We start from the raw sequence: 22,051 nt of genomic DNA on the forward strand, positions 1-22,051 counted from the left end.
CAATTTACATGAATTGTCCATTTTGTTTTCATATATAAACTAAAATCCTCACTTTTTCACCTTTTTCCCCAAATTTTTCAAAGTTTTCACGAAAGGAAAGAGAGAGAGTAAGTGTTCAAATACAAACCATAAAACTTTTTCAAAAGTTTACGGTACACACTTATTATCAGAAAACTTATTTGGCTTAATTGCACTTTTGCTCCCTATATTTTGTCAATTGTGCGATTTTGCACCCCATTGTTTCAAACGAGCGATTTTGCACCCTATATTTTGCCAATTGTGCGATTTTGCACCCCATTGTTTCAAACGAGCGATTTTGCACCCCCATAGTTTTCCCCCTTTCTGATTTTGCACCCCAAAAAATCATAAAAATATTCAGTTTTTTTCCAAAAAATTTAAAAAATTAGAAAAAAATCAGAAAATATAGTAATTGCTTTTAAAATCAGAAAAAAAATCATATATCCAGATTTTAAAAAAAGGTCAGATTTTTTTTAAAAAAATCTGGAAAAAAATTTAATCTTTAAAAATCTGGATACAAATTTTAAAAAAAAAAGACAGATTTTTTTAAAAATATTCTGGAAAAAAATTTTAATTTTTAAAAATCTGGATACAAATTTTAAAAAAAGGTCAGATTTTTTTAAAATTTAATTTTCAAAATACAAAAAAATCTGGATTTTTAAAAATTAAATTTAAAATTTGTAAATTTTCAAAAAGTAAATTTTGTAAATTTGGAAAAAAATCTGACCTTTTAAAAATCTGGATACAAAAAAGTAAATTTTAAAAAAATCTGACCTTTTTTAAAATTTGTATCCAGATTTTTAAAATTAAATTTTTTTCCAGAATTTTTTAAAAAAATCTGACCTTTTTTTAAAATTTTGAAAATTTACTTTTTTTGTAGTTTGAAAATTAAATTCCAGAATTTTAAAAAAAAAATCTGATTATATTTTCTGATTTTTTACATTTTTTCGATTTTTTAAATTTTTTGGAAAAAAACTGAATATTTTTATGAATTTTTGGGGTGCAAAATCAGAAAGGGGGACAACTATGGGGTGCAAAATCGCTCGTTTGAAACAATGGGGTGCAAAATCGCACAATTGGCAAAATATAGGGTGCAAAATCGCTCGTTTGAACAATGGGGTGCAAAATCTCACAATTGGCAAAATATAGGGGGCAAAAGTGCAATTAAGCCAACTTATTTTAACTTTTCCGATTTTCACAACTTATATAAATTTTTGGCTAAAATATGGTATTGGTCCCTGCAAAATAGGCCAGTTTTGGTTTTAGTCCCTGCAATTTTTTTTTTATAGTTTTTGGTCCCTGCAAAAATAGGCCAGTTTTGGATTTAGTCCCTGCAATTTTTTTTATAGTTTTTGGTCGCTGCAAAAATAGGTCAGTTTTGGTTTTAGTCCCTGCAATTTTTTTTTTTATATAGTTTTTGATCCCTTTAAAACTTTTTTTTTTTTTGAAATAGTCCCTGACCCCAATTATGTGATGATTTGTCACTTTTGTGCATATGTGGCATATGTGCTTACTTAATAAAAAGAATATTATTTTTTATAATTTATATAACAATAATTATTTTTTAATTAAAAAATAATAATAAAACAGATACAATAATTATTTTTTAATTTATAAAAGTGACAAATCATCACATAACTGGGGTCAGGGACTATTTCCAAAAACAAAAATTTTTGCAGGGACCAAAAACTATAAAAAAAATTTGCAGGGACTAAAACCAAAACTAGCCTATTTTTGCAGGGACCAAAAACTATAAAAAAAATTGCAGGGACTAAAACCAAAACTGACATATTTTGCAGGGACCAATACCATATTTTAGCCTAAATTTTTCAAGAGTATTTTTTTGGAACAGTCAAAAATTATAATAAGTTTTCCAAAAATTTTATTCAAACCGAAAATTTTATTCGAGCTGAATCAATGACAAACGAGTGGTTTTGCTTTGTGTTATTTGGTTAGCCTTTTTAGAATTTAATTACCTTTAATAATTGGGTTAATTATGTTTCTAGTCCCTATAAAATAGCGACCTTGTAAGTTTAGTCCCTACTTAATTTTAATAGCATTTTTAGTCCCTATAAAAAAAAAATTTACTTATAATTTTAGTCCCTGCTAAAACAAAGTTTGATTAATTATCCTTAAACTCTTAAATTTTTGAACGATTTTTTTGAGACAAGATTAAAACACTATGAAAGGTTCGTTTACTAAAATTTAGAATTTTCTGACATGAAATGAATTAAATATGAATTTTTTAAAACGACAAAAGTTAAAGATAAAAAGTAATAAAATCTGGATGTAGAAATCAAATTTTGCGATAATTTTTTGCAGACGAACTTTTAGTAATGTTCTAAACATGTTTGCAAAAAATTGTTCAAAAATTTAAGAGTTTAAGCATAAATTAAACAAATTTGAATTGAGTAGGGACTAATACTCAGTGCAGAAAAACAAAATTAGGGACTAAAAATGCTATTAAAATTAAGTAGGGACTAAACTTACAAGGTCGCTATTTTATAGGGACTAGAAACATAATTAACCATTAATAATTTGAAATGAATTAATTTTTTTTTTCAAACATCATAACTTTTTATATTATAAAAATAATTACATAAGCTACGATAAGAAAAAATTAATACATAATAATTATTAAAAAAAACATTAATATAATAAATTTTTTAAGATAACATTGTTAATATGTGAAATCAACTTCTTCAAAAAATATATGTAATGTGAAACAAAATAAATGATAATAAAATATAATAGTTTGGTTCAAATCTTCAGTTTTGAATGATGTGAAACATATATCTATATCAATAGAAGTAGAGTTTGATTCAGTTTAGATCTGATTGTAGAAAAATCAAACCAAATTATAGTTTGGATTAGATCTTTGAGTTATTTGGTTTTGTTCTTAAAAAAATCATTGAAGAAAGAGTTTGAAATGACGTACTTGAAAAAAAAAAATGAAGTTTTTCCTTGGGATTGAAGTTGTTCAAGGAGTTTAAGGTGTATACATTAGCCAACAGAAATATGATATGGAGTTGCTAGAGAAATTCAATATGTCCAACTGTAATCCAGTAAAAGTTTCAATAATTCCAAAATTTGAACTTGGTAAAGATGAACAAGGAGAAGAGTTCAATGAGACCTACTATAAACAATTGGTTGGATGCCTCATCTATATGATAACAAGCAGGTCATATATGATGTAATTCAACTCAGCTGCATCTATAAGCTTCCAAACACATTCTGAGATATTTTCAGGTGTTGTGTGGATGAAGAAAATCGTCAAGGAGCTTAGATTAATTAATGAAAACAACATTGAGATTCTACGTGATAACAATTATGACATTTAAACCACCTTGTGCTAGGAGGGCCTTTTTGTTGTGGTAATGATATTTCATTTTAGCATCTTCAAAAAAAAATTATGACATTAAACTGAAGAAAAAAATTCATTCTTCATCAATGACGTTGCCAGGATCCTGAATAAGGGGGTTCAAACTTTCACACATGCGTGCACGCACGCACGCTCCCTACTGCCTAATTTCTTAAATAACTAATTTACGTAACACATGACGTGTTGAAGAGGAAACCAACTAATCCATTCTAGTAAATAATTTGGTCCATATCCAGTTGCTAAAAAATAGATGGTACAATTTCTTTATGAGGTAAAACCCTTTTCTCTATTTTATGCCAGAAAAACCATTATTTCATCTTCTTGATTTCAAAAGAAAAAGTCACATAATGATCTCGTTTCATAAATATAAACTAAGATAGTTTGGTTTGTAAGTTGATGATCTTTGCTTCATGTTTAGGGCACCTCCCTGAATACATTTGACCTTAAGGGAAAATTGTATCCAATTGTCTATGGTTGAGATGCACAAAATAAGGAAGCATTCTTCGATGTAGATTCATCCAGGTAACTAAACTTCATGTCATTAAGGATATAAAAAAAACGATGTAAACATTAAAATTATGATAAAAAACAATAAAGGGAGAAAAAATGTCTCGAGTCTCGGTAAATCATCACCCTTTAACTTTAGTCTTGTAATTTATTTTTTTGACAAAATCTCGTAAGTTTTTTATTCAATTTATTTTCTTATTTACCTAAACATTGCAAAAAAGATACAAGGGTGCTCAATATATGATGTAACACTCAATTTATTTAACCCAATAATATTTTTATTCAATTTTTATCCAACAAAATGAGGTTAAAAGGTCATAATAAATTGGGACTCTCAATTTTGACCCAATAATATTTTAGAATAATCACATGTGCTAATAAAATGAACTTTATTACTTTACCAAAAAAAAATGAACTTTATTGAATCACAAAAAACTTCTAAAAATTTGTATTTTGCTAATGAAATTGTTCCAAAATTGCATAAATTGCTTACCCGGTTCATTGGATAATAAATTGGTAAAGGGAAAAATCGTTCTATGTGAAGGAAACATAGGAGCGGTAGAGGCATTTAGAGCAGGGGCTGTTGGTGCCTTGATTTAGGGTCATAAGTTTGTAGATATTGCATACTCTTATCCCTTACCCGTAAATTACCTTAAATCAAAGGATGTCGCTAATATACATAAATATATCCACTCTACAAGGTATCTACTGCAACTTTCATATAAACTAATAATAATTTAGAAAATCACATTGTTTTCAAAAAAAATTAGAAAATCAACTTGTCTAAAGTTGATTGAATTTAATCAATTTGCAGGTGGACTGCAACCATATTTATGACCAATGAATTCAAAGTTGATTTGATAACAATTATGCCATTAAACTGAAGAAAAAAAATTCATTCTTCATCAGTGACGTTGTCAGGATCCTGGATAAGGGGGGTTCAAACTTTCACACGTGCACGCACGCACGCTCCATACTGCCTAATTTCTTAATTAACTAACTAGTTTACACAACACATGACGTGTTGAAGAGGAAACCAACTAATCCATTCTAGTAAATAATTTGGTCCCTATTCAGTTCCTAAAAAATAGATGGTACAATTTCTTTATGAGGTAAAACCCTTTTCTCTATTTTATGCGAGAAAAACCGTTATTTCATCTTCTTGATTTCAAAAGAAAAAGTCACATAATGATCTCGTTTCATAAACATAAGCTAAGATAGTTTGGTTTGTAAGTTGATGATCTTTGCTTCATGTTTAGGGCACCTCCCTGAATACATTTGACCTTATGGGAAAATTGTATCCTATTGTCTATGGTGGAGATGCACAAAATAAGGAAGCATTCCTCGATGTAGATTCATCCAGATAACTAAACTTCATGTCACTAAGGATATAAAAAAAACGATGTAAACATTAAAATTATGATAAAAAACAATAAAGGGAGAAAAAAATGTCTCGAGTCTCGGTAAATCATCACCCTTTAACTTTAGTCTTGTAATTTATTTTGTTTTTTTTTTTGACAAAATCTCGTAAGTTTTTTATTCAATTTATTTTCTTATTTACCTAAACACTGCAATGACTAAAAAGATACAAGTGTGCTCAATATATAATGTAACACTGAATTTATTTAACCCAATAATATTTTTATTCAATTTTTATCCAACAAAATGAGGTTAAAAGGTCATAATAAATTGGGACTCTCGATTTTGACCCAATAATATTTTAGAATAATCACATGTGCTAATAAAATGAACTTTATTATTCTACCAAAAAAAAAGAACTTTATTGAATCACTGAAAACTTCTAAAAATTTGTAATTTGCTAATGAAATTGTTCCAAAATTGCATAAATTGCTTACCCGGTTCATTGGATAATAAATTGGTAAAGGGAAAAATCGTTCTATGTGAAGGAAACATAGGAGCGGTAGAGGCATTTAGAGCAGGGGTTGTTGGTGCCTTGATTCAGGGTCATAAGTTTGTAGATATTGCATACTCTTATCCCTTACCCGTAAGTTACCTTAAATCAAAGGATGCCGCTAATATACATAAATATATCCACTCTACAAGGTATCTACTGCAACTTTCATTTAAATTAATAATAATTTAGAAAATCACATTGTTTTCAATAAAATTTTTAGAAAATCACATTGTCTAAAGTTGATTGAATTTAATGAATTTGCAGGTCTCCAACTGCAACCATATTTAAGACCAATGAATTCAAAGATAATTTGGCACCAGTAGTTGCCTCTTTCTCATCAAGGGGTCCAAACAAAGCTACACCTGAGATTCTCAGGGTTCCATTTCTCTGATGTTTGTTTAATATTGTAGCCGGATTTAATTGCTTTTGTACCAATGTGACCAAAATTATTGGATTGTGAATAATAAATCCAAGAGCTAAGCAGATATAATGGTCGCAATGAGAGTCCACATCAAGTAGACTGCAAAATAAATAAAAATAAAAATGAAACTAACAAATGTTTGCTCTCTGGCATAAATATGATATGGACTAATTCATTGAACTTAGCATATTCATTTGTTTATTTATCTTATCAGGGTGTATTGTCAAATTTGATAGTGTGCCTCCTACTAAGCCCACTATAGAACCAATAGAGACACATGATAGCATGAATAAAGCAGACAATAAACTGATATGAAATGGTAATTTAAGAGCTCAAAATTGATCCTAAATTAGCGTAAAGCCTAGTTTACAATGCATGATGACTTAACATTTCTTCTTCTTATTATTATTAATATTATTTTTGTTGAGTTCTATTATTTGTTTATATTAATTGTTTATTAAAAGTAAAATGATCAATTGCTGCATAATTATAGGAACCAATTCATTTTTTTTTGAGGGAATATAGGAACCAATTCATTGACATCCAATTTGAAACAATACAATTGAATTCAAAAAGAAATTGTACCATCTATTTTTTAGGAACTAGACAAGGACCAAATTATTTATTAGAATGGATTAGTTGGTTTCCTCTTCAACACGTCATGTGTTATTTAAAATAGTTAATTAAGAAATTAGGCAGGGAGTGCACGTGCGTGCGCTCATGTGTGAAAGTTTGAACTTCCTTATCCAGGATTCTGTCAACGCCACCGGAAGCAAGCATATTGAAGTAAGATTTCATTACATTAGAGATTTGGTTAAAGTTGGGGCTATCAAACTGGCTCATTGTGAAACTAAAGATTAAGTGGTTAACTTGTTGACAAAGCATCTAAGTAGAGAAAGTTTCTTGAAGCAAAGAGATCGACTTGGAAAGCAGGAAGTGCCTAAAGTAAACTAGTTGATGTCCTTGTGTGCAAATAATTTAAGTGAGGGATACTTGAGATTATAACAAATCCAAACACGTGCCTTTACTCTTAATGGGGGAGAACTGTTCATCATAAATGGTATTTTCTCAGAATTTTGATTTATTTTGGATGGGAAAATAATTTTAATAGGGGATGGCCCAATGAAATTAATAGGAAAGGTAGCTGTTTATAGGTTAGTTTAAAATTAGTAAAGGTCTAATCGTAGCTGTTCATAGGTTCATCACCACAACCTCCAAAAATCAAATTCATATGTCCAGATTTCAAACAACACAGACACAGCAACATAAACCGCAACCAACTCGCTGCCAAACCACGAAAGCAGAACCAACTCGCTGCCAAACCGCAACACAAACACAGCCATCAAAGAAAAAACAAAAGGTAGTAATTCTTTTTTTAGATCTAGGTTGTTTGATTTTGTTTTTGTGAATTTTGAGTCTGAAAACATATAGAGGAGGGAGAGTAGAAGAGAAAGAACAAAAAAAATTAAAAAAAGGAACGATTTTTAATTCTGGTGCGGCGGCGCCGCCACGATGGCTCGCCGGCCACCGCACCGGATCCCTCCGGCCACCACTCTTCTCGTCGGAGAAGATAAAGAAGGAAGGAGAGAGAAGAGAGCTTCTCTCTCTAAAAGAAGGTAGAGAGAGAGGGAAAGAAAAAATGATGAAAAAAACCAGCACCACCTATATATATTACCAGGCCGAACCGGTTCAGCCCTTGAACCGGTCTGAACCGGCCTAAACCCAGCCACAAGGCCCAACGCGCCTCTCTTTTCTTTTTTAGCCCAATTCTGTCTTTTTTTAATTACTGCACCCCCCATTCACTGCCTGCACCCCCCAGCATCTAATTTTTATTTCTTCTACATGCATTTTATTTCTCTCTCGCAACTTTCATTTCCTCATGCATTTTTATTAGTTTAAATTTGTTATTCAACATTTGAAGGTGAGAAAAACACAAGAAGGGGGGTTGAATTGTGTTTTGAAAAATTCTTCGTTTCTCTAAACAACTGAATACACTGATCAGAAGCTAAGTGAGACAGCTTCTGAAGTGATGATCAGAATCTAAATGCAGCGGAATAAAACAGAGAGAGAGAAGAAGAACGACACAAAGCAATTATACTGGTTCCTTCCACAATCCGGAAGTAGTCCAGTCCCCCTTGCACTTCCAAGGAGATTTCACTATGAGTAATATCTGATTACAAATGCTCAAGCACACAAGCAAGAGACTTCCAATGCTCAAGCACACAAGCAAGAGACTTCCTTTGCTCAAGAACACAATCAAGAGACTTCCTGCTCAAGCACAACTGCAAGAGACTTCCTAACTAAACAAAATTACACAGAAAATTGTTTAAGGTTGAACACTTGATATACAATCAGAGGTGCTCACAATACAAATCAGATACAGACTCAATGGACTTAAGAATTTCTAAGATATGACTTTGAGACACAGAAATTCTAAGTGAATGCAGAACAATTTCAGCAGAGGTTTGGTACTTGTGAAAATCTTGTGAGTCTTTCGTTCAGCGTTCTTGCATTACCAATTCTCTAGGTCTTCACTCCTTTATATAGAGGTGTGAAAGAGACGTTGTGAAATTGCCAGCACACCAAAGAGTCGTTGTTGAAGCTTGATCTTTCACCAATGATCTTTTGCCTGATTTGGTTGTTGTCCTATGAAGAACAAATTTGAAATCCATTCCTTATCCAAAGGAACATCTATGCAGGCGAGACCGTATTCTGGAGCTGTTTTCTTGTCTTGAAGTGCAGACACAAAACAGAGTAGTGGAGAACGTGGTTGTACAATTCGTACAAAGTACAATGTCAACGCTTTCGTCCAAATTGCAAACACACACCTTCAAACACCTTTGAAATGACCGTTGCAAGCTCCACTAATCCTTTGTTTGTGTTTTCGAATCCAATAGACAGCTTTTGCATTGATGATTCTTCAATTCTTGATTCTTTGCAAATCCAGTTGATATTCAGCTTCTGGTGAAATGGCTTCTGATGAGGCAGCTTCTGATGATGCAGCTTCTGATGATGCAGCTTCTGATGAGATGACTTCTGCAGCTTCTGATGATGCAGCTTCTGATGATGTGACTTCTGGACCTCTTGTCTTCAGGAGCACTATTCTTCAGGAGCAGCTTACTTCAGGAGCGCTATTTCTTCAGGAGCAGCTTGACTTCAGGAGCGCTTTTTCTTCAGGAGCAAGTTGCCTTCAGGAGCGTCCAAGCTTCAAATTTTTGTTGTTTCCATAGCTCTTTATTTGCTCATTCAGAACCAATGATGATGTAACTTTTTAATTATGGTCCTGTACACTTGAACAAATATTAGCTAATCCAATTTACAATTTTTAATACCTTGTTATCATCAAAACTCTTTAAGGTTTATTGTTAAACACATTTTGTTCCAACAATCTCCCCCTTTTTGATGATGACAAACAAAAGTATTTAAAATTGATCAATTGTTGTTAATCTAATTAACAAGTTGACTTTGGGGTTCTGAGCTTTGTAAGCTCAGAATCTGAGGTTTGTAAGCTCAAACTCCCCCTGAGTCTGATAGTCTTTAAGGTGAGGTTTGTAAGCTCCCCCTAAGTTCTATCCAGGTTAATTAAATTCATTTTGCGCAATAATTATTATCAGAGCTTAAAAGCAAAATTGAATCATTGAAAGAATTTACTTATAGATAAGAAGAATAGTTCAATTAACTTTACTTGAATTTTGATACTCCTTCGTTCATTCATAGCTTATACCAATAAGGTAAAAAGATAGAAGTTTTTCAAAAATTTCAAATGCCATTAATGGGGCTCAGAGCCTTTAAATACTTGTCACATATACTCCCCCTTTTGTCATTATCAAAAAAAATTAAAATAAATCTAAGCACAAAAGACAAAAAGATATGAGAAAAAAAAACTCAAACGTGAGAGAGTATACTAAGCAATGAACTAAATAAATCAGAGCAAAAATCATGTATATTCAATTGTCAGAAGCAGCTAAACAGTCAGAATCAGTAAGCATTCAGAAGCAAAAGAAATAAGACAAGATGATTTCAGAAGCAAGGACTAAGAAAATAAAACAAACAACAAACAAAGAAAAACACAAGGGTGTGCAACTAAGGGTTGGTTTGTTGTTGTTTCTTCATCTCTTCCATTTCTTCAATCTTCTTCTTCAACAATTCTTCAAGTTGTTGTTGCCTCTGAAGAAGAGCTTGTTCCCTTTCTCTAGCTTCTTGCTGCTGCTGTGCCATCTGTTTCTTCAGAAGCTTACACAGCCTTGCTTCTCTGGTCAAGTAATCCGTTTCAAAGAAGAAAGGCTGGTTTGCCAAGAGCAGTGTAGAACTTCTTACTCTAAGACTCTGATTCAGATTTTCCATTAGCCTTCTGACTGAAGCTTGCTTGACTCTGATGCATTTAGCCTTGATTTCTTCAATAACCCCAGCTGCCCGGTTCTGAAGAGATACCCAGGAGTCTTCATATGCACCTGTGAGATCAATCGTCCTTCTTTGATCCACCAGATTGTGCATCTGACTCAAGATTGTCAGAAGCTCAGAATTGATATATCCAGATTCCAGGATGTTTGTGGGTGGATGTTCAAGGATTTCAAGATCAGAATCACTGATTTCTAAGTCTTGAATAGGGTTAGGAACTGGAATGGTAAGGTGTGTTTGTGTGTTAGAAGATGAGGGCTGGTCAGAATCAATGTGTGTGGTGGAGGTTGAGGCTTGAACATTGACTAGAGAGATGTCAACATCCATGGGAGTTGGTTCAGGAGAGTGTTCAGGTAAAGGTTGAAATTCAGTTTCAGATGGTGGTTGTTGTGGTGAAGTTGTTGTTTGAGTGTTGAGTTGGGGGTCAGTGATGGCTATTGGTGATTGTGGGGGTGTTGTGGGTTTTTGTGGTTCAGGTGTTTGTTGATGAGGGTTTTCTGAAACAACATTTTCAGAAGCAGCTGCTTCTGGAGTTGTTTCAGAGGCTTTTTCTGAGGTGGACTCAACATTTTCAGGAGGAATCATGTTGAGAGGTTGAATGCAAAGGGGTTGAGGGTTAAGGCGAAAGATAGAATCAATGACTCTTTCTCTCTGCTCAGCCAGTTCAGCTAACTTCTCATTAACTATGTGGCCAACTGGTTCATAAGAAGTTGACGAAGAGGGCTTATCGTTGGTTTTGGTTGATGTTGATTGGCTTTTTACTGGTTTTTGAAAAAGTTGAGCTAAGGGTACATCATCATCAGAATCATCAGAATCTGATAATGATGCGGATGCGGAATCTGAAGATATATTAATTACCTTTTCTGGTTCAGGATCAGAATCCTCTTTAGCAGATTCACTGGACACCTGCAACAGTTGCTTGGCTTCTGAAACTACAGACTCTCGTAGCTCAGCAGCAATTTCCAGAACTTTTTCAGCGGCTGCTTTCTTCTCTTGTATCTCTTTTAACTTCAAATCAGAAGCAGCTTGAGCTCTTAAGGTGATATGAGGAAAATCCTTGGTTCTCCTCAAGGCTGGCTTTCTCTTCCTCTTTGGTATAGCAGGTTGATCAAGAGAAATGTCAACACCCATGATCATCCTGGAGTCCATGTCTTCAATGGCTTCTTCAATAGAAGGTACTGATGAACTACCAATTTTGAGCTTGTCAGCAGCAACTTTTGCCTTTTTAGTAGTTTGTTCAACCTCTAGATATTGCTCTGCAGTCATCTTCCTTTTTGACTTTCTGCCTCTGGCTCGTGGCAGAGCACCACCATACATTTCCTCTGGAATATCTTCCAATCTGATTCTCTCATTGGTTGCCTCAAAATGTTCCTTGATATAGTACAATTGCACTTCAATGGGATCCTTCTTGCAGATGGGTGGAAAGTCCTTCATAAGATCAGACATAACAAGTGATTCACTTAAATCAGTTTGAAGTTTGGTGACTTCACTGATTAGCTTCATATTCAATAGAGTATGAGCATTAATGAATTTTCCAGTTTTTGTGTCAAGTAGCTGATCTGTGAAGCCTTGAGATTGACTGAGACTGTTCAAGATACCTCCTTGATAGAATATCTCTGAGAGGAGTCTTCCATAAGGAACCCAGGGTTTATCCAGTAGCTGACTCTGCTTCAAACACTCTACCAAGTACTTGAACACGTATTTGGGCACATTCACCTTTTCCTTCTTGATGAAGTGCTGGAGAAGGACCTTCTGAGCTAGATTTGGCTTAACACAGTCACCACTTGGAAACAGGGTCTCATTCTGAATCTTCAGAAGCATCTTGGTTTCCATGCTCAATTCAGCATATTTCTTCTCCTTCTCAGAATTGTAAATCACCAAGTTGGCTTGCTTTTTCCAAATGCGTTTTTCAGCAGCATCTGAAAGATCAATTCCAGAGTAGTATCCAGAGGCTGCAGCCTTGAGAACATACTCTATGTGCCATTGTGCAATTCTTATTGGAATACCACAGATGCTGGATCTGATTTCATCTTCAACAAATGGCGCAAGACCCATTTCTTCTCTTGTTTTCCCTTCTAATTCAGGATACATTAGCACCATTTGACTTTCCTCAGATAAGGATGCCGCTTTGTTGTAAAATTTTGCTCTTACCCAGAAGTGTCTAACCAGAGCTTCATATGTTGGTCCATTCAACATTCTGAAATAATCCATGAGTCCTTGCTCTTCATAGTAGCTTCTGATAGAACACCTATGAAAATTCAGAGAATCAAAGTCCACTGGATTCTCTATCTGAACTTGCAAATCCCATTCTTCCAATTTCATGCTTCTTCCTCTGTAGTCATATTCAGGGACCATTCTTGAAGTAGATACTGAATCTTTTCGTTGCGAGCTTGATGATGCCATTTGATGATTGACGAAGATTTGAAGAAGATGAAGATTTTTAGGGTTCTAAGGTTGAGAGAATGCGCTTACTTCGCAAGCAGTTTGAGAGCAAATGTGTTTGTTGTGAGTGAGTAGTGTGTGAATTGACAAAGTGTTAAAAGTAAAACGATTGCAATTCAAAAGAGACAAACAAACATAACATTAATGACAAAATTGGGGGCGCGTGAAAAGTACTTTCAAAGCTTTTAAATCATCATTGCCCTTTTTAGTTATACACCAACACATACAGGCCACGTAAGAAGTTCACAGAGTAACTACCAAGTTAGTGGGCCAGAAGTTACTTTAACAAGTAACTCCCAACGTTTCCACTAATTCAACTATTCAGAAGCAACAAATCCAGCTTCTGGACTTCAGATGCTGATGTCATCATCAGAAGCGAGTTTTCCTCAGAACCTCAATAAAGAGCTTCTGATGGACTACCGCTTCTGAACTAACTTCAGAACCTAAAATCCTATTCAGGAGCAAGCACACATTTAATCAGACACGAAGTGCATGTTCAAATTTTTCTTTATAAAATCAAATCTTTCAACAGTTAAAGGCTTAGTAAATATATCAGCCCATTGATTTTCAGTATCAATGAATTGTATATCTAAAATTCCTTTTTGAACATAATCTCTGATAAAGTGGTGTTTGATTTCAATGTGCTTAGCTCTTGAATGCAAAATTGGATTTTTAGACAAACAAATAGCAGCAGTATTATCACAATAAATGGGAATACTGTTAGCAGTTATCTGATAATCTTCCAACTGATGTTTCATCCAAAGTAGTTGTGTACAACAACTTGCAGCTGAAATGTATTCTGCTTCTGCTGTAGACATAGCAATAGTTGTTTGTCTTTTGCTAGCCCAGGATATAAGATTATCGTCCAGAAATTGACAATTGCCACTGGTTGACTTTCTTTCAATCCTATCACCAGCATAATCAGCATCACAGAATCCAATTAGCTTATAATCTAAGGATTTCCTATAAAGGAGTCCAAGATTGGTTGTTCCTTTCAAATACCTGAAGATTCTCTTGACAGCAGTCATATGAGATTCTCTAGGATCTGATTGGAATCTTGCACACAAGCATACACTGAATAAAATATCTGGCCTAGATGCAGTGAGGTATAACAAAGAACCAATCATACCTCTATACAGCTTCTGATCTACTTTAGCTCCTTCATCTTCTTTGCTCAGGTTGCACGTAGGATGCATTGGAGTGTTCATCACTTTACAATCTTCAAGTTTGAACTTCTTCAGAAGCTCCTTTGTGTACTTTGATTGATGAACATAGACTCCATCTTTGCATTGATTGATTTGAATGCCAAGGAAGAACTTCAGCTCTCCCATCATGCTCATTTCAAATTCATCCTGCATTAACTCAGAAAATTCCTTGCAAAGAGATGCATTAGTAGAACCAAATATTATATCATCAACATATATTTGCACAACAAGAATATCTTTCCCAAGGGTCCTTCTGAAGAGTGTAGTGTCAACCTGTCCTCTCTTAAAATCATTTTTGATTAAGAAATTACTTAGTCTATCATACCAAGCTCTGGGAGCTTGTTTCAAGCCATATAGTGATTTCTTCAATTTAAAAACATGGTCAGGATATTTAATATCCTCAAATCCAGGAGGTTGCTTAACATACACTTCTTCTTCTATGACACCATTGAGAAATGCACTCTTGACATCCATCTGATATAATATTATGCCATGATTAACTGCATAGGAAAGAAGTAACCTGATTGCTTCCAATCTTGCAACTGGAGCAAACGTTTCAGTGTAATCAATGCCTTCTTGTTGACTATACCCTTGTGCAACAAGTCTGGCTTTGTTTCTTGTTACTTCACCTTGCTCATTCAGCTTGTTTCTGAATACCCATTTTGTTCCAATAATGTTCTTGTGCTGAGGTTTGGGTACCAGATCCCACACATCATTTCTTTGAAATTGATTCAACTCTTCTTGCATAGCTAGGATCCATCCATCATCTGAAAGTGCTTCATCAACTGTTGTAGGTTCAATCATTGAGATTAGTCCAATCATTGACTCTTCTTGTCTGAAATGTGATCTTGTTCTTCTTGGACTATCTTTGTTTCCAATGATTAGCTCCTCAGGATGTGAAGACTTGTGTTTGAATGTGTTTCTGGGAGGATCTTCTTGATGTGAGCCATCTTGTGCTTCATCAGAAGCAGTTTCATCTTGCGCTTCTGATGTGGGTTCAGCTTCTGGACTATCTTCAGACTCAGCTATCTGATCAGGTTCTAGAGTAGCTTCAGGAACCTGTATCTCTGCAAAACTTTCACCCTGCTTTGAAGTTTTATCTTCAAGCTCCTTGTCATCAAATTTAACGTGCATAGATTCTTCAACACAGAGTGTTTCTGAATTATACACTCTGTATGCCTTTGACCTTTCAGAGTAACCTAAAAAGATTCCTCTTTGGGCCTTGGCATCAAATTTCTTTAGGTAGAGCTTGTTGTTCAGAATGTAACAAGTACATCCAAATTGATGAAAGTAAGAGATATTGGGTTTTCTTCCTTTAAAGAGTTCATATGCTGTTTTCTCCAAAATAGGTCTAATATAGATCCTGTTTTGAACATAGCATGCTGTATTCACTGCTTCTGCCCAAAAATGTTTTGGTAAATTGTTTTCATGAATCATGGTTCTGGCCATTTCTTGTAAAGTTCTATTCTTTCTCTCTACAACTCCATTTTGTTGTGGTGTTCTAGGAGAAGAGAATTCATGGAAAATTCCATGTTTTTCACAAAAAGCTTCAAATGGCTCATTTTCAAATTCTCCACCATGATCACTTCTGACTTTCAAAATTTTTGATTCTTTTTCAGATTGAATTTGAGTGCAGAAGCTACTGAATACATCACACGCAACATCTTTACTCTTTATGAATTTCACCCAAGTCCATCTGCTGTAATCATCAACAATGACTAATCCATATCTACTTCCATATAAGGATGCAGTACTCACTGGTCCAAATAAATCAATATGGAGTAATTCTAAAGGTCTTGAGGTTGAGACAATGTCTTTGGTTTTAAAAGATGATTTCACAATTTTCCCTCTCTGACATGCACCACAAAGTGCATCTGAATGATAGTCAATGTCTGGTAGCCCTTTCACAAGTTGTAACTTACTAAGCTTAGAGATTAACCTCCAGTTAGCATGTCCCAACCTTCTGTGCCACATCCATTTCTTATCATTCACTGATAGTAGGCAAATCACCTTCTGATCAGCCAGTTCAGAAAAATTGATTTTATAGACATTGTCAACTCTCTTTCCCTTGAACACAATGGATTTGTCTTCCTTGTTGATTACTGTACAGTTGGGTTTTTCAAAAAGCACATCATAACCATTATCACAAAATTGACTAATGCTCAAAAGGTTCTGTTCAAGACCATCTACCAACCATACATTATTAATTGAGGTAGAGGAATTACCAATAGTTCCTGTACCTATGATCCTGCCTGACTGGTTGCCTCCAAATTTCACATTTCCTCCCTCTTTCATTGTTAGGCTGAGGAACATGGACTTGTCTCCTGTCATGTGTCTTGAGCAACCGCTGTCTAGGTACCATGATCTTTGCTTTGGCACTGCTCTTAGACATACCTGCATCATTGACATTTTTAGATTTAGGTACCCATTGTTCTATGGGTCCTGGAAGGTTAGTACTTAAGGCTTTACTCTTCACTTCTTGTACCTTGTGCTGTGAGTTGGGTTGCTTCTGATTAACCATCACCTTAGGTTTTGGTACTTCAGAAGCAGTAACTGTCTTCTTCTGAAACTTAGACTTCAGAACCCCAGATTTTGGTTTCACCAGACTCTGAGGAATAGGTTCTGATCTTTTCAGGATCCTAACCTTTGAAGTTTTGGAATCAGATTTGATCATAGCCTTTGACTTAGAGTTCTTTGGCTTTGAAGTAATCTTAGCCTTAGAACTAGAAGCTTCAGCTTCTGATTGAACAACAGTTTCCAACTCAGCCCCTTCTGGTACAAAGAATGTTTTCAGACCTTCCTTGATGCATTCACAACAAGACTTTAGATTGGTTTTCTCCAGTTTCACTTCTGGAAAACCAATTCCTCTGCCATTGTTCTTGTAAATGCTATAAATCATAGAAGCCACTCTGCTTCTGTCAATGCCAGATATAATGAAGTCTTCAAGAGCAATTTCATGATTACTTAAAGGTTTTTCATTACACTTTTCTTGTAGCTTCTGACATAAGAACCTGAGCTGGTCTTCATATGTTTTACACATGAAGTCAAAGCCCCTAAGTCCCTGTTCAGAAGCTTTCAGATCCAATAGAGTTGATTTTTGCTGTTGTACCAAATCAGCATATTTTTCTTTTAAATCCTTCAACTCATTGGTTCTTACTTCAAAATGTGTAAGAAGTTCTTTAAGTGACTCAACAAGTTCATCTCTGGGAATTTTGGAATATACCTCATTTTCATCTTCTGAGTCTGAATCTGATCCAGCTTCTGAAGTTGCTGTTGCTACCAACCCAACAGCTACCTTTGCATCTTCATCAGCTTCCTCTTTATCAGATCCAGATTCACTACCCAAATCATCCCAGGTTGCCATTAAACTCTGCTTAATCTGCTTCTTGAATTTGCTTGGTTTGAATGTAGACCTCTTTGACTTGTCCTTTGACTTTTCTCTTTGAAGATCAGGGCATTCAGCAATGAAGTGACCTGGCTTCTTACAGTTGAAGCATCCCTTCTGATCTTCTTTCCTTGAGCTTCTGGAGTTACCCCTTCTGGAGAGAAACTTTCTGTTCTTCTTGGCCAGATATTGAAGTCTGTTTGAGAGCATGGCCATTTCTGCAGCATCTGGTTCAGAATCTGAACTTGACTGTTCTTCCTCTTCAGATTCAACCACTTTGAGAGCTTTTGATGACTTGCCTTTGGATGGAAGAGCTATTGATTTACTCTTCTTAGTAGACTCATGTTCATTAAGACTTAACTCATGAACTTTGAGAGAACTAACAAGATCTTCGACACTTAAAGTGTTTAAATCTTTAGCTTCCTCAATGGCAGTCACCTTCGGTCTCCATCTGGCAGGTAAGCTTCTGAGAATCTTGCTTACATGATCAGAAGCAACATAGCTCTTCTTTAGAATCTGTAGACCAGAAACTAAGGTTTGAAACCTTGAGTACATCTCCTCAATAGTTTCATCATCCTTCATTTTGAATAACTCATACTGATGTACAAGCAGGAGAGCCTTTGCTTCTTTGACCTTCTTGCTCCCTTCATAATTTGAACAGAGAGAAGCAAACATAGCTTTAGCAGTGGATTTGTCACTCATCTTCATGTATTCTGCTTTGGGTATGGCAGTGACAAGAGCTCCTCTGATAATATGATGCTTCTTGTAAAGTTTCCTCAGTTCTGGAGTATTTTCTTTCTATCCACAGCAGCTCCTTCTTCATCAAGGACTAAACCACCAACGCCGTCTTCCAGAATATCCCACAATTCTTCATCTAGGCTCATGATGTAACTGTAAAAATTGGTCTTCCACCAAGAGAACTCTTCAGCATCTCCATTGAACTTTGGAACTTTTCCAACACTGGTTTTCTTACTATCACTATAATCATGTGAGACATTTTTATAGCTAGTATCACCATCAGGAGGAGGAGTAGTCATGTTTTTCTCAGATCTTTGACTGTTGCACGGTTAAGTGATACACAACAGACCAAGGCTCTAGATACCAATTGAAGGTGAGAAAAACACAAGAAGGGGGGTTGAATTGTGTTTTGAAAAATTCTTCGTTTCTCTAAACAACTGAATACACTGATCAGAAGCTAAGTGAGACAGCTTCTGAAGTGATGATCAGAATCTAAATGCAGCGGAATAAAACAGAGAGAGAGAAGAAGAACGACACAAAGCAATTATACTGGTTCCTTCCACAATCCGGAAGTAGTCCAGTCCCCCTTGCACTTCCAAGGAGATTTCACTATGAGTAATATCTGATTACAAATGCTCAAGCACACAAGCAAGAGACTTCCAATGCTCAAGCACACAAGCAAGAGACTTCCTTTGCTCAAGAACACAATCAAGAGACTTCCTGCTCAAGCACAACTGCAAGAGACTTCCTAACTAAACAAAATTACACAGAAAATTGTTTAAGGTTGAACACTTGATATACAATCAGAGGTGCTCACAATACAAATCAGATACAGACTCAATGGACTTAAGAATTTCTAAGATATGACTTTGAGACACAGAAATTCTAAGTGAATGCAGAACAATTTCAGCAGAGGTTTGGTACTTGTGAAAATCTTGTGAGTCTTTCGTTCAGCGTTCTTGCATTACCAATTCTCTAGGTCTTCACTCCTTTATATAGAGGTGTGAAAGAGACGTTGTGAAATTGCCAGCACACCAAAGAGTCGTTGTTGAAGCTTGATCTTTCACCAATGATCTTTTGCCTGATTTGGTTGTTGTCCTATGAAGAACAAATTTGAAATCCATTCCTTATCCAAAGGAACATCTATGCAGGCGAGACCGTATTCTGGAGCTGTTTTCTTGTCTTGAAGTGCAGACACAAAACAGAGTAGTGGAGAACGTGGTTGTACAATTCGTACAAAGTACAATGTCAACGCTTTCGTCCAAATTGCAAACACACACCTTCAAACACCTTTGAAATGACCGTTGCAAGCTCCACTAATCCTTTGTTTGTGTTTTCGAATCCAATAGACAGCTTTTGCATTGATGATTCTTCAATTCTTGATTCTTTGCAAATCCAGTTGATATTCAGCTTCTGGTGAAATGGCTTCTGATGAGGCAGCTTCTGATGATGCAGCTTCTGATGATGCAGCTTCTGATGAGATGACTTCTGCAGCTTCTGATGATGCAGCTTCTGATGATGTGACTTCTGGACCTCTTGTCTTCAGGAGCACTATTCTTCAGGAGCAGCTTACTTCAGGAGCGCTATTTCTTCAGGAGCAGCTTGACTTCAGGAGCGCTTTTTCTTCAGGAGCAAGTTGCCTTCAGGAGCGTCCAAGCTTCAAATTTTTGTTGTTTCCATAGCTCTTTATTTGCTCATTCAGAACCAATGATGATGTAACTTTTTAATTATGGTCCTGTACACTTGAACAAATATTAGCTAATCCAATTTACAATTTTTAATACCTTGTTATCATCAAAACTCTTTAAGGTTTATTGTTAAACACATTTTGTTCCAACAACATTTGCATTATTTATTCATGCATATTTATTTTCTGTCGTTTTTTTTTTAACTTCGTTTTGTCTGCAACTCTAACTCAAACCAGAGTATCGTTCGTGTGGACTGGATTTTTGTTTGTTTCGCGCATTTATTCTGCTCTTTGTAATCAAACTAGAGTGGTGTATGCAAGGTGTTCCCAGCCGTGTGTTTCACACTTAGTTGTTGTCGGATTTAGTTTGCTTTTATCTTAAGTACTGATGATTTGTTCAAGATGTTTGATACTTTAATTCTGCAATTCATATATAGAGGTCTGATAATATTCTCCAGCTGTTGGGAAGAGTTTGTTGCGGTGTTCATTTTTCTATCGATAGCTTATTGAAGATATATGTCCCTTTTTTTAAGAAGTTCTTGTATCCATATTCTTATTTGTATTTTCAATTTTTTATTTTTGTTTGGAGTTCTTGCTTTTTTTTTAATCAATGGTTTTTTGTTTGTATAGGAATTTAGATTTCTGCGAACTAATCTCTCTATTTTTAGAGATACATTTTGACTTAGGGGTGTATTGGATTGAGATTTTAAAAGATTATTTTGGCAAACAAAATCCTGCAGATTTTAAAAGACTTTGTGTGATTCTATTGATTTTATGGGATTTTAAGAGACTTTTTTAAAATGACTTTGTGTAATCTCTCTATGTTTATTGGGGTTGACAGTGTGTTGCGTAAGCAATTTTTTTATTTTTTTTAATTCGTTTTATCTGCAACCCTGAGACTAAGGCAAAGCTTTCTTCTACTGTGCAGAATTCCAAGTTTGACTTTGAGTTTTTTCCAATCGGTGGTTGTGAATGTTATTCGAGGGGACAATGAACTTGATGAGCATCTAGATTTCTTTTTTGTTAGTCTGTGAAAGCATGTAGATTCATATGGTTTATACAATACATTGTGTAAACAGTTTGTCCGTTTTGTATTGTGTTTTCTACAATATGTTTAATATTTCTTTGTGTTTTGAAAGTGCATGGGTGAAAAAGGGAAACAAGGTGAACAGTTTCGAACAAAAAGGGGTATTTTTTACATTGTGAAGTTGAACAGTATGTGAAAGGATGTGCTCTTTATCAATGCATCTTTAGCACAACAGAGTACAGAAAGAGAGATTGTATTCTTCTTTGTGGATTTCCCCTTGATGGTTAATATTATGTATGTGTGCTTTGGTGGTTTTTGTATTATTGCTGCTGTTGCTGAGTGATAATATTTATTCTTAACCGAATATATTTGGTCTGCTCACGTTGTTTTCGAACTTAAATAAAAATTAACAGGATATTCCAGCCGTGCGTTGCACGGGTTCGTACACTAGTATAATCTAATAGTGTTAGTTAGAATAACAGATCCCTATTGTAAGAAAATTGTAAACAACATAACTTTATAAGAGCTTTTTAGCTCTCAATCAATAAAATAATCTATTCATTGTGGTCATTTCATTGTACCCTAATAAAAACTTATCGAGATCACAAGCTTATTTAATCCAAATAAAATATACGAACATCAAATTTTCATGAACATAAACGTTAATTGGATTATGTCGTTGTATACAACCAATAAAATAAATGCACATATGTTCTCATAAGTTTGGCTTAATTGGTAGAGAAATTACATAATATATGACATCTAGTATACCATCTCTGTTCGTTTCTTTTTCAAAGTGCGGAAAGGATATCGAATGTTTAAGAAATATTTTCCAAAAGTTTTTTGTCTTTAATAATATTATATCAAACCTTTTGCAAATATTGAAGAAACAATGTTCCTCGTGTCGTATCCTACCCTCAGATTCG

The 22,051-nt window shown here is 34.8% G+C and overlaps 1 long non-coding RNA gene across 1 annotated transcript; it reads left to right on the plus strand.

The window, feature by feature from the left end:
• Positions 1-7,428: 7,428 nt before the first annotated feature.
• LOC146944124 (uncharacterized) lies at positions 7,429-21,575 on the plus strand. Its single transcript, XR_015025852.1, has 2 exons — positions 7,429-7,603; positions 21,027-21,575. It is a non-coding gene; the product is annotated as an uncharacterized LOC146944124 (long non-coding RNA).
• The last annotated feature ends 476 nt before the right edge of the window (positions 21,576-22,051 follow it).

This window comes from Medicago sativa, chromosome 2, assembly GCF_051527215.1.
Source record: "Medicago sativa cultivar Bolivia chromosome 2, Bolivia_mono, whole genome shotgun sequence".
In the NCBI taxonomy this organism is placed as follows: Eukaryota; Viridiplantae; Streptophyta; class Magnoliopsida; order Fabales; family Fabaceae; genus Medicago; species Medicago sativa.